The sequence below is a fragment of the Phascolarctos cinereus genome, unplaced genomic scaffold (assembly GCF_003287225.1).
Source record: "Phascolarctos cinereus isolate Bilbo 61053 unplaced genomic scaffold, phaCin_HiC Scaffold_2;HRSCAF=192, whole genome shotgun sequence".
Taxonomy (NCBI): Eukaryota; Metazoa; Chordata; class Mammalia; order Diprotodontia; family Phascolarctidae; genus Phascolarctos; species Phascolarctos cinereus.
In genome coordinates this window covers 233,606,803-233,621,231 of record NW_027555625.1, presented here as the reverse complement: position 1 = coordinate 233,621,231, position 14,429 = coordinate 233,606,803, and the positions used below count along the sequence as shown (strand labels likewise).

Sequence of the window (14,429 nt, the reverse complement as noted above, 5' to 3'; positions counted from 1 at the left end):
ACTCCAGGCTTGGGGCTCTATCCACTGTACCACCTAGCTGCCCCCTAAAGGCATAGGGAACCACTGAAGTTTCTTGAGGAGGAGAGTGGCATGTCAGACTTGAGCTTTAGGAATATCAGTTTCACAGCTGTGAAAATAGGATGGATGAATTAGAGTGGGGACAGATTGGAGTCAGGGAGAAATCTATGAAATCTGGAAGGAGTCATGAAATCATAGCATTTTAGAGCTGGAAGAAACTTTTAAATCATTTAAGCCCAATGCCATGATTTATAGATGAAGAAAAAGAAACTCATAGGAAAACAGCAAGAGAGGCAGACAGAACAAGAAGTTCTCCTGACCCTCAGCCCACAGGCCTTTTGGTCACATCACAACATGTCACTAAACAAAAGCATTATTCCAATGCCAGTGGGGCTAAGGTTTCATGGAAAGAACACTCCATGTGGAATCAGAGGACCTAGGTTTGAAGCTTGGCTTTGCTATTTACTTATTATTTGTGTGACTTGGAGCAAGCCACCTCTTCATTCTGGGCCTCAGTTTTTTCATCTGTAAAATGAAGAGATTGATGAAAGGATCTCCAATATTCCTTCCATCTTTGACTCTAATTATAAGGAAAATCTTCCCAATGGAACAATTATTTCTCTCCATCTCTTATCAGGTGTCATAGTGACAAGCCTCCTCCTTCCTTTCCCTTCCCTCATTCCCTCCCCCTTCCCTCTTTCTAGTTAAGCACCAAGGCCCCCTGTCAGCAACACTGAGTTCGGCTGCTCACTCACATGGAAAAGATTGCCCCCACCCTCCCTCCATGTCCCCCACTCCACCCCCTGCAACCCACATCAATCATATTGCACAGGGCCGCAGCTGGTTTAAATCCCTCAGGCCTAGCCCCATCCCATCTGACCAGGGATTATTGAAGTCTGGTGTGAGGGTGGCTTCCCTCTAAAGCCTGATGTGATTGAAAGGAGCTGGTACTAATGAGGGTAGATGGGTGGCCCTCCTTGGGGAGGCCCTCCAAGGTGCGTTCAGATGTCGACAGGAGATATGAACTCCCTTGACATTGAGTCCTTCAAATGGTTTAAATTCTCCACTACCCACATTGGCATCCAAGCCAGCCTTCATGCTTGCCATGTGTTAGGATTTTTCACTCTGACATGCTCTGGGAACATACTATCCAACCACATGGGATTAGCCATTCTTGAACTGGATCTCCCTAACCAATGCAATGATATGTGGACCAGATTTTATCTGTCCCACATTGTTCCTAATACTGAGGGGAGGGAATCTGCTCTGTCTACCTTTAAAAGATCATCTCTTATTGCTTCCCTCCAGATTCTCATTGTTCCAGCCAAACTGGACAAATCTCCCTCTCCTAAAAGCACCTCAGACTCTCTGCCTTCCATGCTTCTGACCAAGTTGATTCCTATGACTAGAACACTCTTCTTTAAACTCTCCTCCTGTTGAATTCCTACCCATCCTTTAAAGCCCTTCTCAAAAGCCACCTTATAGAATCATAACTGGAACTGGAAAGAGGCTCAAAGGCTAAATAGTCCAAGCCCCTCATTTTACAGATGAGGAACTGAGACCCAGAATGGTTAGGTTATTTGTTCAACATCACAGAGAGAGTAGCAGTGTAGGGATTTGAGCCCAGGACTTCTGACTCCAAATCCTTCATACTTTTCACTCTATTATACTGCCATGCAGCATTCTCTGATCTCAAGTTGGCACAGACCTTCCCTCTTGAAACTCACTTAGTACTTAACATCTACAAGTCCATCTTAATTTGTGTCTTACCATCCTTCTTTAGACAGTGATTTGTGGTAGTAAAGAACTGAAAATAGTACTTCTACAGGGGAATGATGGAGTAATTTGGCTCATATAAATGTAAGAAAGCATTGTTGACAGATTGATCTGCATTGTTAGGGCAAAGTAAAACTCCCCCTTCGTTAAAAGTTCTGTGACTTATGAGTATTTCACTTCATCTCAACATCAAATCTGAGCTAAGAGGGCACTGGTGTTAGAGCTGCACCTATCATAGATTATGGGAAGAGGGTTTTTAGACAGTCCCTCACATTGAGGAGGGCAGCTATGTGGCACAGTGGATATAGTGCTAGGCCTGGAATCAGGAGGACCTGAGTTCAAATCTGGCCACACATACTTACTAGCTGTGTGACTCTGGGCAAGCCACTTAACCCTATTCGCCTCCATTTCCTCATCTGTAAAATGAACTGGAGAAGCAAACCATTCCATATCTCTGCTAAGAAAACCCCAAATGGGGTCACAAAGAGTCAGACACAACTAAATCAACTAAACAAAACTGCATTAATGAAATCACAAGTTTGAAATAAGAAAGAATGGATGTGAGGAATTCAGACAAACTTAGGAAGATTTGTATGAACTGATGCAAAGTGAAATGAGCAGAAACAAGAGAACAACATATATAATGGTGGTAATCATGTGAAAGAGAAAAAGACTAAAAGACATCAGGATTTGTATCACTACAATGACCAATCTTGACTCAAGTGCAGTGGTGATGTAATATATTTCCTTCTTCTTCACAGAATGGTGGTAGACTGTAGGTAAGGAATCATACTGTCAGTCATGATCTGTTAGAGATGCACCTCTAATGTCAACACCCTCTTAGCTCAGGTTTGATGGAGGGATGAAATGAGGCACTCACAAGTCACAGAACATTTAACAAAGGAGGAAGTTGACTTTGCCCTAACACAGCAAGGATATGCAGTGAGGATCTTAGTGGCACTTAGTTTCTCTGGACATGTCCACCCTTTGTCTTCATCTTGAAATATGTCTGGTCAGTCAGTCATTTGGGCAGTGACTCACATATTTCAGGAACCCAACAAATGTGAGAGGCACTGACAATCCAGGCTGGGACTAAGCCAGGCAGCCTTATGAAGGAAGCTAGGGCCAATCAGTGTGCTGGGGAGGAGAGAGTGGGAAGGAAGCTGTGTTGGGGAAGTCGAGGAAACTGCATTAGGAAGCTATTGGTCATATCACATTATCAATCTATTAATTCGTTTTGCTTAACTGCAGTTCTGTGTTACTACGAAAAATTTTATTTAGAAGATATGAGGAAATTATAGAGTTGTTTCTAAAACGCATCAAAAATAATTTTAAAGATGGTGCATAGAGTTCATAGATGTTTTGAACTGGGAGTGGTAAGCTGCCAGTTGCATTCCCTTATTTACAAAGAAAGAAATTGAGTCCTAGAAAGGGGAATATAGGTGCCTAATACTACTCAGCCAATAGGGGCAGAGCTGGGATGAGAAGCCAAGTCTCCCAGTTCCTAGGCCAACACTCTTTCTGTTATGCATACATATTCTACAAACATATTTCTAAAGTTTCAAGGCGCCAGTAATAAAAATAAAACTGTTGATTTCTCATCAATCACTATTATATAAATGTAACAATGGTGGTCATAATGCCACCTTACAGTTTACAAAGCACACCCACAGTTATCTTATTTGAGTGCATCATAACACCATGAGGTTGAAGAGAAGGTTTCTTATCATGGCCATTTTAGAGATGAGGAATATGAGACAGTCTATTTCCTCTACAAAGCAGCAGAATCAAAATTCCAACTCACAGCTCTTCGCCTTCCCATCATACCACAGCCACTCTAACAGTCCCCCTGTTCCATGAGAAACCATTATTTATATGCCTGGGCAATTTCCCTTCTCAGTCCCCCACCGTCCTTCCCACTTCTCCCCACATCTCTTTGGAGGCCAATAGAGCTGTGGTGGGGCTGTTTTCCTTCATCTCAAATACCTGTAACTGAACTGCAGGAAGCAGGATGTCATCACTGCTGGGTCTGTTGGATGGTCTTCAGTTCTTAGACAAGGCCATCTGGCTTCTTTTGGGTTCTTAGACTGGGATAGAAGAATTAAATTCCAGGGCCAAGGAAGATGTGAGAATGAATTCCATCTTCCACTAACACAAAAATGAATATTCTAATCCATGTTATTCTTGGTTAGGATAGTGCATGAACTCAAAGAAGATTGTGTGACATCATATCCAAAGAAGAAAAATAAAGGTCTACAAAACTTAATTGTATTAGGTAGAGAAATGCTGTTCATTGGAGAGAACCACAGATACCTTCATTATGTACAGTACGACACCTTCAATTGCCAGAGCAGAGAAAGGAAGAGAAAGAAAGGCAAAATAATAGGAACCTGAGGCATTAAAATTTGATGGATAAGAGAAACAACAAATGGTTAAAGAAGCCAAGGAAAAGTTTGTGCTTGGAAGAAGCTATCATTCAGCAGAGGCCAATAGAAGGGCAATGATCAGGAGCTCAGCATTGGGGAATTGAATGCCAGGGTACCAAGAGGTGACCTGTCTTTCAAGATCTTACAAATGCAGCTTTTTAAAGCTGAACAGGACCACAGGATGGTAGGTTCTTACTTAGAGATGGAAAGGATGTGAAAGCTGGAAAGAACCTTTGAATACAGTGTCAGAGTTGGATGGGGCCTTAGAACAAAGAATGCCAAAGCCTCAAGGGATCTTAAAAGATAGAATGTCAGAGACACAATGGACTTCAGGACACAGGATATTAGAGGTGGGAGGGGACCTTAGCATAGGGCTTGAAGGAACATTACAGATCATTTAATCCAATGATCTCATTTTACAAGTGAGGAAACTGAGGCTGAAAAAAGATAAAGCTTCTTGTCCCAGAGGCATACCGCTGAGCCAGCTTACAAATTTAGAGATAATCTGGAAGTTTTTTGGGGGAAGGAGTCGAGAGACATGAATTCTAGGCCTAGCTCCACTACCTGCTAGCTATACGACCTTGGGCAAATCACTTTACTTACCAGAATTCTTCGTATTTTCTCCCCATCTCTATTTAGAGGGTAATGCGGAATGTCCTGACATTATCCTCCTTCACCTCAGGTCAGTTTCTTTATCTGTAAAATGAAGGGGTTGAGTCAGATGACCTCCTTTCCATCTTTAACACAGCACAGAAAAAGAGGGCAGAGAGGTGAACAGACAACTAGATTTCATTCTGGCTATGTGCAGTTGAAATAAAAATTTTCCACAGTCAGGAAAGGATATAGACTACAGCTGGTCGGCCAAAGGAGGAAAGCAGGTGTGAAGCATTCTGTTCCCTCAAGTTGTCACTCTCTGCCCAAGCTGAAGAGAGCATGGAGCACAGAGTTTGGCTCTCTTCTCTTCAAAGACACAAGAGGGAGCATTTTCCTTTCGTAAACAGGATGAATTTTCACAAAGTGATCCCAGAGCATTGAAATATAAGCCTTCTTCTCTCTTAGCCTCCCCCCACCCCAGATTGAGGAACAGAAGGAATCTGAATAGAGAGGGTGGTTTGTAGGGGTGGAGGGGGTGAGGGTGTTAAGAGAGGGGAAGGATGGAAAAGGTCAGGATATGGGCCCTAAACATGATATAATACTTTGTCTTAATTCAGGCTTTAATCAAAGTTGTCCTTTTCAAAGCTCACAGATAGGGTGAGGCGCAGCAGGGGGTAGGTAATGAATTATCAGGGATGGAGAAATGAATAAAAAAACTCAGTTTGGGAGACAATGTGATACAGTAGAAAGAACGCTGCATTTGGAATCAGAGGATTCTGGGTTCAAATTCCAGCTCTGCCAATTATTAGCTGTATGATCTTGGACAAGTCATTAACTCTCTCTAGGCCTCATTTTCCTTATTTATGAAATGGTGAAGTTGGACTCCGAGGTCCCCTGCATCTGTAGGCTGTTACTCTTTAACAATAAGGAACCGATGTTCAGCCCAAGGTGGCTCCCTTCTCCTCTAAGGGGTCCTCTGCTCTCGACCCAGGCACATGGTTTGAAGCAGGTTCAATCCTGAAGGAGCCTGTCCTCTAATGAAAGGTATGCCAGGCTCCCTTTTCTCACACTACTTAGCTTGGTAAACCATCTGTTCCAGCATCCTGGCAACAGTTTATTAAAAGCTTAGAGGAAGCTTTTGGCTCATGATCTTACAAAAGGGGGTAGTACAAAGGTACTTAACATACAGTATGAATCAGGTATGGGACAGGTATTTATTCACATGCATGAAAATGCTAAACATAAAAGATGCACAGCACACATTATATTGACAGAATGACTTAATGGACCCAGGACCTCCATTTGTCACTAACTCATAGGATAGTAACCAAGTCTGAACTCATTCACTTTGAGGCTGATGCTTTCTTGGCTCTTCAGGAAAGGAAACACACAATGGAAAAGTCAGCCAGGAGTCAAGGCCCACGGTCCCTCAGTGTTAATCTCCCTTCTGTGGTGGTCACTGAGAGCAGCTATAGGATACTGAGGGAAGCAAGGACTAGTCTACCCTCCACCCTTCCCAGGAGGTGTTAGAGTTACATGATGCCACCTGGGAGGTCCAAGAAGAGAGAGGACTGGAAGCTGTCTCCTCTTACCCAATTCGGCCCTGTACTTCACTGCCAGGTTGGGGTGGAGCAAGAGATTGCTCAGGGCTTTTTGTATCACTTCAGAGTAACAAGCCCTTTCATTGCCGGGCCACTACAAGTCCTGATGCAGCCAGGAAGCTAGTTAACCCCAGATGGCCCAAACACTGAGTCACCACGTCTCTGTAGTCTCCAGAAATTTCCAGGGGAGCTCTGGGCCCATAGTCCCTGGGATGGCCCCTATAGACCAATTTAACTTCTTCTACACTATTACAGGGTTAGACTGTTATACTTCTCAGACCATTTTAGCCCCTGGTGTATGATCCTAGTGGGAAGTTGATAGCAATGCCACTACGTTGTTCAGTCATTTCAGTTGGAAACCACCATTGGAGTGGTTTGCCATTTCCTTCTCTAGCTCATTTTACAGATGAACAAACTGGGGCAAATAGGGTTAAGTAACATGCCCAGGGTCACATAGCTAGTCAGTGTCTGATGCCAGATTTGAACTCAGGTCTTCCTGACTCTCGGCTCAGTAGATAGCACCCAGCTGCCCTAGGCTCCACTACACAGTAGAAAAAGCTGAAGAATTGGATTTCAATCACAAACTCTGCTACCTATCACTGGTTGTTGTGAAGATCGAGTGATATAAAGTATTTTGAAACCCTTAAAGCACTATATAAACCCTAGCTATTATTGCTATCATTATTATTATGTAATCATGGACAAGTCTTTTAACCTTTCTAGGCCTCAGTTTCCTCTTTTGTTAAATGAAGGCATGTGCCCAACAACCTCCTTTCCAGCTTTCCCCTGAGTCACCCTATATTCACAGATATACTTCATCCCCACCTTCTAGTCAAATACCATCCATTAGTTTCATATTCAGATGTCATTTCTGGTATTAAAACTCACCCACTAGAGATGCCTATTCTATTAAATTAGTCAATTAATGTCAGCTTCTCTCTCTCTCTAATGCACATCATCAAAATTTATGAAAGCAATATCATGCAGAAGACGCTTTTCAGGGCACAGGCCCCCCTCACTTTCCATAGCAGATGTGTTTCTAGAAAGGTATTCATGCAGTTGGGTTTTTTTTTTAATCAAGTAGAGTTTAAATGCATTAAGGGGGAGTGTTCTTTTAAAGAGAAAGGTGTCGAATTTTTTTTGTAAGACAGATCCCTTTTTTAATGTGTTACCCTTTTAACTGATTGGCTTTGTATTTTGAATTTCATATATTGGGTTTTCCATCAAACAAGGCATACCCACAGTTGCTTCATTTTACTTTTTAAATAGCTGAGTGCTGAAGAGAAGGTGGTTGCCCTGCACTGGGAATTTGTTGCCTTGGGACGGTCCCCATTGGGAGGGAGAAGAGGAAGGCCCAGGGATTTCCTCTGTGGTTGAGTCACCAGAAGGATTGCAGTATGATTATAGATCTACAGCTGGAATCCCCACACATTCAGCAGTGATGCCCCTAGGCAGAGAGATGTGGGAATCTCTCCTCAGACTAGAGTACCAGAATGCCTCTCATTAGTAACATTGCAGGTAGCTGAGTGGCTCTCAGCCCCAGTCTGGCTGCTAGCTGGCAAGGGTTCCATGTTGCAATATCTGAGGGAATGGAAGAAGGAGCTGGCCAGGCTGCAGGATCATGTTTACAGAGCTAGAGGAGAGGCCCACAGACATGGAGGATGTCACAGAATGGTAGTCTGGAGCCAAGACCCAACCTCCTGCCCTATCCAGCTGATTTTTACCATTTTTTTCCATCCCTCTCTTTTCTTCCAGGAAAGGAGTGGAAGAGGAAGTAAATACTCTAGACTGGAAATTAATAATTTAGGAAGAGATTAAACTGATTGGAACAGGAAATTATTATAGGATTTAATACTAGAAGAGAACATAGAGATGATCTCATCCAAGCTCCTTAATTTACAAGGTAGAAAACCAAGGTCCAGGGAATGGAAGTAATTTTTTTTTCTTTTTAAATGCTTTATTGATCCTCTTTTCTTTTCTTTTTCGTTCTTAATGATCCTACACCCATTTCCCTAGACTTTTCCATTGTAATAAAAGAATACAGCCAAGAAAAGCAAATGATCACACTGGCCATGTCTGAAAATGTATGTTTTATTCTATACCTACAGTCTATCTCCTCTTTGCCAAGAGTCAAAGCATAGGAGATGTGGTTTCCTTTCCTTTCTTTTTTTTTTCTTTTGGTGAGGCAATGGGGATTAAGTGACTTGCCTAGGGTCACACAGCTAGTGTTAAGTGTCTGAGAATGTATTTTAACTCAGGTCCTCCTGACTCCAGGGCCACTGCTCTATGCACTGTACCACCTAGCTGCCCCTTGCTTTCCTTTCAATCCTCTGAAGTCATGGTAGAGCACTCCACTATCAGGATTCTCAATTCTTTCAATGTTGTTTTCCTTTACATAATTATAATCATCATGTCAGTTATTTTCCTGGTTCTTTCTACTTTGCTCTAAAATAGCTCTTGTAAATCTTCCCAAATTTCTCTGAACTAGAAAAATGAATTTTCCAATATCACAAAGGTAATAAGTATCAGAACTAGGATTCAAATCCAGATCTTCAGACTTCAAATTTGGCTTTTCCACTGGCTCACACTTTTGAATAGCTTCACCCAAAGGAAAGTAGGAAGCAAACATTTATTAAGTACCTGCAATGTGCTAGGCACTGTGCTAAGCCTGGCAAATAGTATCTTATTTTAACCTCATAGCAACCCTGGAAGGCAGTGTTATCACCCTTGTTTTACAGTTGAGGAAATTGTGACAGACAGGCCAACACAGCTAGTAAGTGTCTCAGGCTGGATTTGAACTCAGGTCTTCCCGACACCAGGCCCGATACCCTGTCTACTGGGCCACCTAGCTGCTTCCTTATTAACATGGAAGCAGATAGTCATAGACTAGCCTAGCATGGGAGGGTGGGACCAGACAATAGTGAGGAGGGCTCTGGATTTGCAGTCAGATGACTTGTTTCTTTTACTTACAATCTGCATGACCTTTAGAAAGTCACTAGTCTCAGCTGATACATAAGGAACTGAGACCCAGAAGAGTTAAAGTGATTTGACCCAGGTTAGACAAATAACAAATGCTAGAGTCAGGATTAGAATTCAGGTCCTCTGACTCAACACTCTTTTCTCCCTCTCTGTTTTGGGGAGAAGTTTTCAAGTTAAGTTCAAGGAGGTAGGAGACAGATTCATCCCATCTATACAGCTTGTCATCCACTGCCTCCACCACCCGACCAGAGTTCTGCCGTTCCTGTTTCTGCAGCCCCGTGATCACCTTGCCCTATGATCCTTTGCGGGGAGCAAGCAGAGTGTAGCACAACTAGAATTTGAGCAACACTACGTCATGCAAACCTGAATCTAAAACCCTGAAGAGAACAACAAAATGCATTGTCTGTAAAAGACATTAGGGAGTTCTAATGAGAGAAGATATTGGATATTCCAATAGGACTGGGCGTCAAGAGTGGCACTTCATCATGGGCATCCTCTAGGGCAGGTGGGGACCCTGTGGCCTGGAGGCCACGTGTGGCCCTCTAGGTTCTCAAGTGTGGCCCTTTGACTGAATCCAAACTTCACAGAACAAATCTCCTTAAAAAAAGGATTTGCTCTGTAAAACTCGGACTCCATCAAAAGGCTGGACCCAAGGACCTAGAAGGCCACATGTGGCCTCAAGGTCGCAGCTTCCCCATCCCTGCTCCAGGTAATACCTTAAAGAAACTCTAGGAAAGTACTGTCTTGGGATTGTACATAGCAAGCTAAGGCACAGTAGGTAAAGCACTGGGTTTGGAATCAGGAAGCCTCTTCCTGAGTTCAAATCTGGCCTCAGATACTTCCCAGCTGTATGAACCTGGGCAAGTCACTTCACCCTGTTTGCCTCAGTTTCCTCATTTGTAAGATGAGCTGGAGAAGGAAATGACAAACCACTCCAATATCTCTGCCAAGAAAATTCCCCATGGGGTCACAAGAGTCAGACAGGACTAGAACAGCAAGAACAAGCTGAGTAAAAGGGACCCACTGGTTCACATTGATACGGACTGATGTGCACCTTCATAGTGCCATGAGTATAGAGCTGGAAGGGCCTTTACAAGTCGCCTGGTCTGATTTCCCACCTCATTCTAAAGATGAGGAAAGAGCAGGTAAGTGACTTGCCTAATCCCACAAAGTCAGCAAGCAGAAGGAAGATCCAGGTCGGGAACTCAGGTCCCCTGGCTCCAGCTCTGGTGATTTTCCCACTGCATCCTGCTAGAAAAGTCACTTGTAGAGGAGTAGAATCCTGGGAACTAACATCAGGACTGTTGTTGCTGTTCAGTCGTGTCTGACTCTTCTTGACCCCATGGACCGTATCAACAATACTGTCCATGAGGTTTCCTTGGCAAAGACACTGAAGTATGAACAGGACCACAAAGAAAAAAAACACTCTCGCTCTGTGTTAGGCCACATGGCGTTTGCCATCATTTCATAGTCTCAAAGCTATCAACCAAACTGAAACTAGAACCTTGCTTGCCTTGACCCTCAATCCAGTGTTCTTTTGTCTTCTATATGTCTGAGTTTTCAAGGTGACTGCTCCAAAAAGGCTAGGTAGTGCAGTGGATAGAGTGCTGGGCCTAACGTCAGGAAGACTCATTTTCCTGAGTTTGATTCCAACTTGAGGAACTTACTATAGCTGTGTGACTCTGAACAAGTTGCTTAATGCTGTTTGCCTCAGTTTCCTCATCTGTCAAATGATCTGGAAAAGGAAATAGCAAACCACTCCAATATTTTTGCCAAGAAAACCCCAAATGGGGTCATAAGAGTTGGACATAACTGAAAAATGACTGAACACACTCCAAAAAGGTTAGTTGTTCTAGTTACCTTGACAGTAATTGGGGTAACATGCCACCAAATGCACAGTGATGTCTAGAATAAACTTAGAATAGAATTTAGAGACGGAAAGTCTACTCCAGGAATTCTTAACCTAGGTCCATGAGCTTCTTTTTTGAAAATATTCTGGGGCAGCTAGGTGATTCAGTGGATAGAGCACCAACCCTGGAGTCAGGAGGATCTGAATTCAAATGTGTCCTCAGACACTTATTACCTGTGTGACCCTGGAAAAATCATTTAACCCTGATTGCCTCAAAGAAAGGAAGGGAGGAAGGAAGGAAGGAAGGAAGGAAGAAGAAAGAAAGAAAGAAAGAAAGAAAGAAAGAAAGAAAGAAAGAAAGAAAGAAAGAAAGAAAGAGAGAAAGAAAGGGAAGAAAATGTTCTGATAGCTGTATTTCAATAGAATGTATTCCCTTTGTAATCCTATGTATTTTATTTCATGCATTTAAAAATAACATTTCAAGAAGGGGTCCATAGGCTTCATCAGATTGCACATGATAGTGAACTATGAAACATAAAAATGTTCAGAAGGCCTGATCTAGCCCAACTTTTTTATGTAACAGATGGGGAAACAGAGGCTTGGAGAGGTGACCTGAATTGCTGAAAATCACATCACTAGCAAAAAGCAAAGCCAGTATTCAAACTCTGGTTCTCAGACTCTGAATCTATTCACTATAATACCTTGCTTACTACGGCCTTGTGGTTCAAAGTGCCATGTTTCCCAGGGGTGATGTTAAATGAATCTCAGTGAATATAGTTTTTCCATTTAACTGAGTGCTACAGATGAGGTCAAACCATCCTTGAATATTATCTCCTTCAAGAGGTTATAGACCTGAAATATCTTTGCAGTGTACAATAAAAGTGCTTGCAACACAGTCTAAGAATATTAACAATCATCTCTCCTGTGCTCTGGTAGTAGTTTGTTGTTTTTTTTTTTTACTCCAAATGGCCAGCTCCAGAAAGAGAAGACATTATTATTTTCTTTTTTCTTTCTTAACGACAGCTTTAGTGCATGTGTTTTCTCTGTAAAGTATCATTAGAGGCTACTTCTCTTGCCTGGACTAATCCTACTATTTCTGTTTTCAAAGAGTAGTTTGTAGCCACAGGGAAGAGCCCTTGGTCCCCGGAACTCTTGTTGCTTAAAGACAGCGATGCAGCAGAAGGGAATGCTTGGAATGGAGAGAAAGCTATTAGTCAATTCACAGGATCATCAGAACTTGGAAGGGACCTTAGAACGGAAGTTTAGGTCTGTAAAGGACCTTAAAACATAGAACAGTAGATCTGGAAGGAACCATAGACTACAGGATGGTCAGGGCTGGAAGGGCCCTTAGAGACTGACCACTTTCAAAACTCTTCAATCTACAGAGGTGGAGCTTAAGATCAGATCTTGTATAAAGGGAATAAGATTGAGGATTTGGAGGTCTGGATTCTAAACCTCGCTCCTCTATAATGCCTCAGTTTCTCCATATGTAAAATGAAAGGATAGGACTAGATGATCTCTAAAGTCCCTTCTGGGCATCTAGGTGGCACAGTGGATGGACTCTAGGCCTGGAGTCAGGAAGACTCATCTTCTTGAGTTCAAATCCAGCCTCAGACAGTTACTAGCTGGTTGACCCTGGGTAAGTCATTTAACTCTGTTTGCCTCTGTTTCCTTATCTGTAAAATGACCTGGAGAAGGAAATGGCAAACCACTCTAGTATCTTTGCCAAGAAACCCCAAATGGGGTCAGGAAGAGTGGGACATGCCTGAAACGATTCAGCAACAACAAAGTCCCTTCCAGCTCTGGTGTTCAATAATTCTGTGATTAAATGACCTAGCTAAGGTCACACACCTAGGAAGAGGCATGGGCTCAAACCCATGTTTATGGTTTGCCAGTACTGTGAATTATAGCTGTGATGGGGTCATAGAACCCATGGAGTTTAACTACTTCATTTTACAGATCAAGAAACCGAGTCACAGAGAGGTTAAGTGACTTACCCAGTATCATATACCTAGTGACTAAGATAAGATCTGAACCTAAGTCTTACTGATTCCAAGCCTAGTACCCTATTCACCACACCATACTGCCTTCCTAATTCCTTTCCCACAAGGGCATCTTGCAAATTCTTAGTGCTAAAAGGGCCCCTAGAGATCAGCTCATTCAAACGCTTCATTTTACTGCACAAAAAAAAAAAGCAGGTCTAAGATCATACAGCAGATTAGCAGCAGGGTTAAGCCTAGGACCCAGGTCTCTCGACTCCCAGCTTTGGGTTCTGACTCTGATACTACGCTGTCTCCTCTAAAGTCTCCAGGAATCCAACTCTTTTCTCCCACCCCTGCTTTGCCCTATCATTGCTCTTCTTCTGGGTTGACCTAGAGGTCAAGGCCATGGCCAGAGTCAATGCTGTCATAGCTTCTGAGGCCATCCTCCAGCTTTCCTGGGGCACAGACAACATCACCACAGAGCATGCTGCGATCCAGGCTGGTATCACATGGGGTTGGGACAGTCTGGGGCACAGGACTCTACTTACGTATTAGTGCAATAAGTGATATACCAAGGGCTGTGAAAGGGCATTGGAAAGGTCTTCTGTTTTGGGCCCATCACCAGCTCATGAAGTTTCACTGTTACAGATGCATTTCTTTGAGTTGAGCATTATAATCTCCAAGGCCTGTTTTTGAGACTGCAAATCCCCTGGAAGAAGTAACTCGTTAAGCTTCTAGCATGACAGTGACCCAGGAGAATCAGAAATCTCTGTGGTCAAACAAAGGTAGCCAACATTTCAGCTCAACATGAGGAAAAACACCCTGACACTTCGTGCTCCCCAAAAGCAGAATGGGGTCCTTCAGGAAGATGAAAGGAAATTGCTGGTCACTCACAGGCTTTTGGATATTGGTCACTAATGTGCATCTAACAGATGCCAGGTATCCAATGTTCAAAAATTATACAGGTGATTCACAGCTCAGGCTAGAGAGATGAGCTAATCAGCCTCTGAGACACTTTCTAGGTCTGTAACTTTATGATTTCTCCTCGTAAAAGGAGATAAACTCACTCTCTTGAAAGAACTAAGATCTTAGCTCTGAGCAATATTTTGAGATGATATTTTGAGTTGCAGGAATTAAAAAAAGAGCCTCTATCTCTTAAGAAAAAAATGCCTTAGTTCTGCTTTGAAAAACACAGGCTTCCATT

At 42.8% G+C, this 14,429-nt stretch overlaps 1 long non-coding RNA gene across 1 annotated transcript in view; it reads right to left on the bottom strand.

The window, feature by feature from the left end:
• Positions 1-14,429, bottom strand: part of LOC110206668 (uncharacterized) — a 70,324-nt gene that overhangs the window by 46,519 nt on the left and 9,376 nt on the right. Inside the window, exon 3 of the long non-coding RNA XR_002323997.2 lies at positions 4,824-4,916. This is a non-coding gene — a long non-coding RNA (uncharacterized LOC110206668). The remainder of the gene's footprint in view (positions 1-4,823; positions 4,917-14,429) is intronic.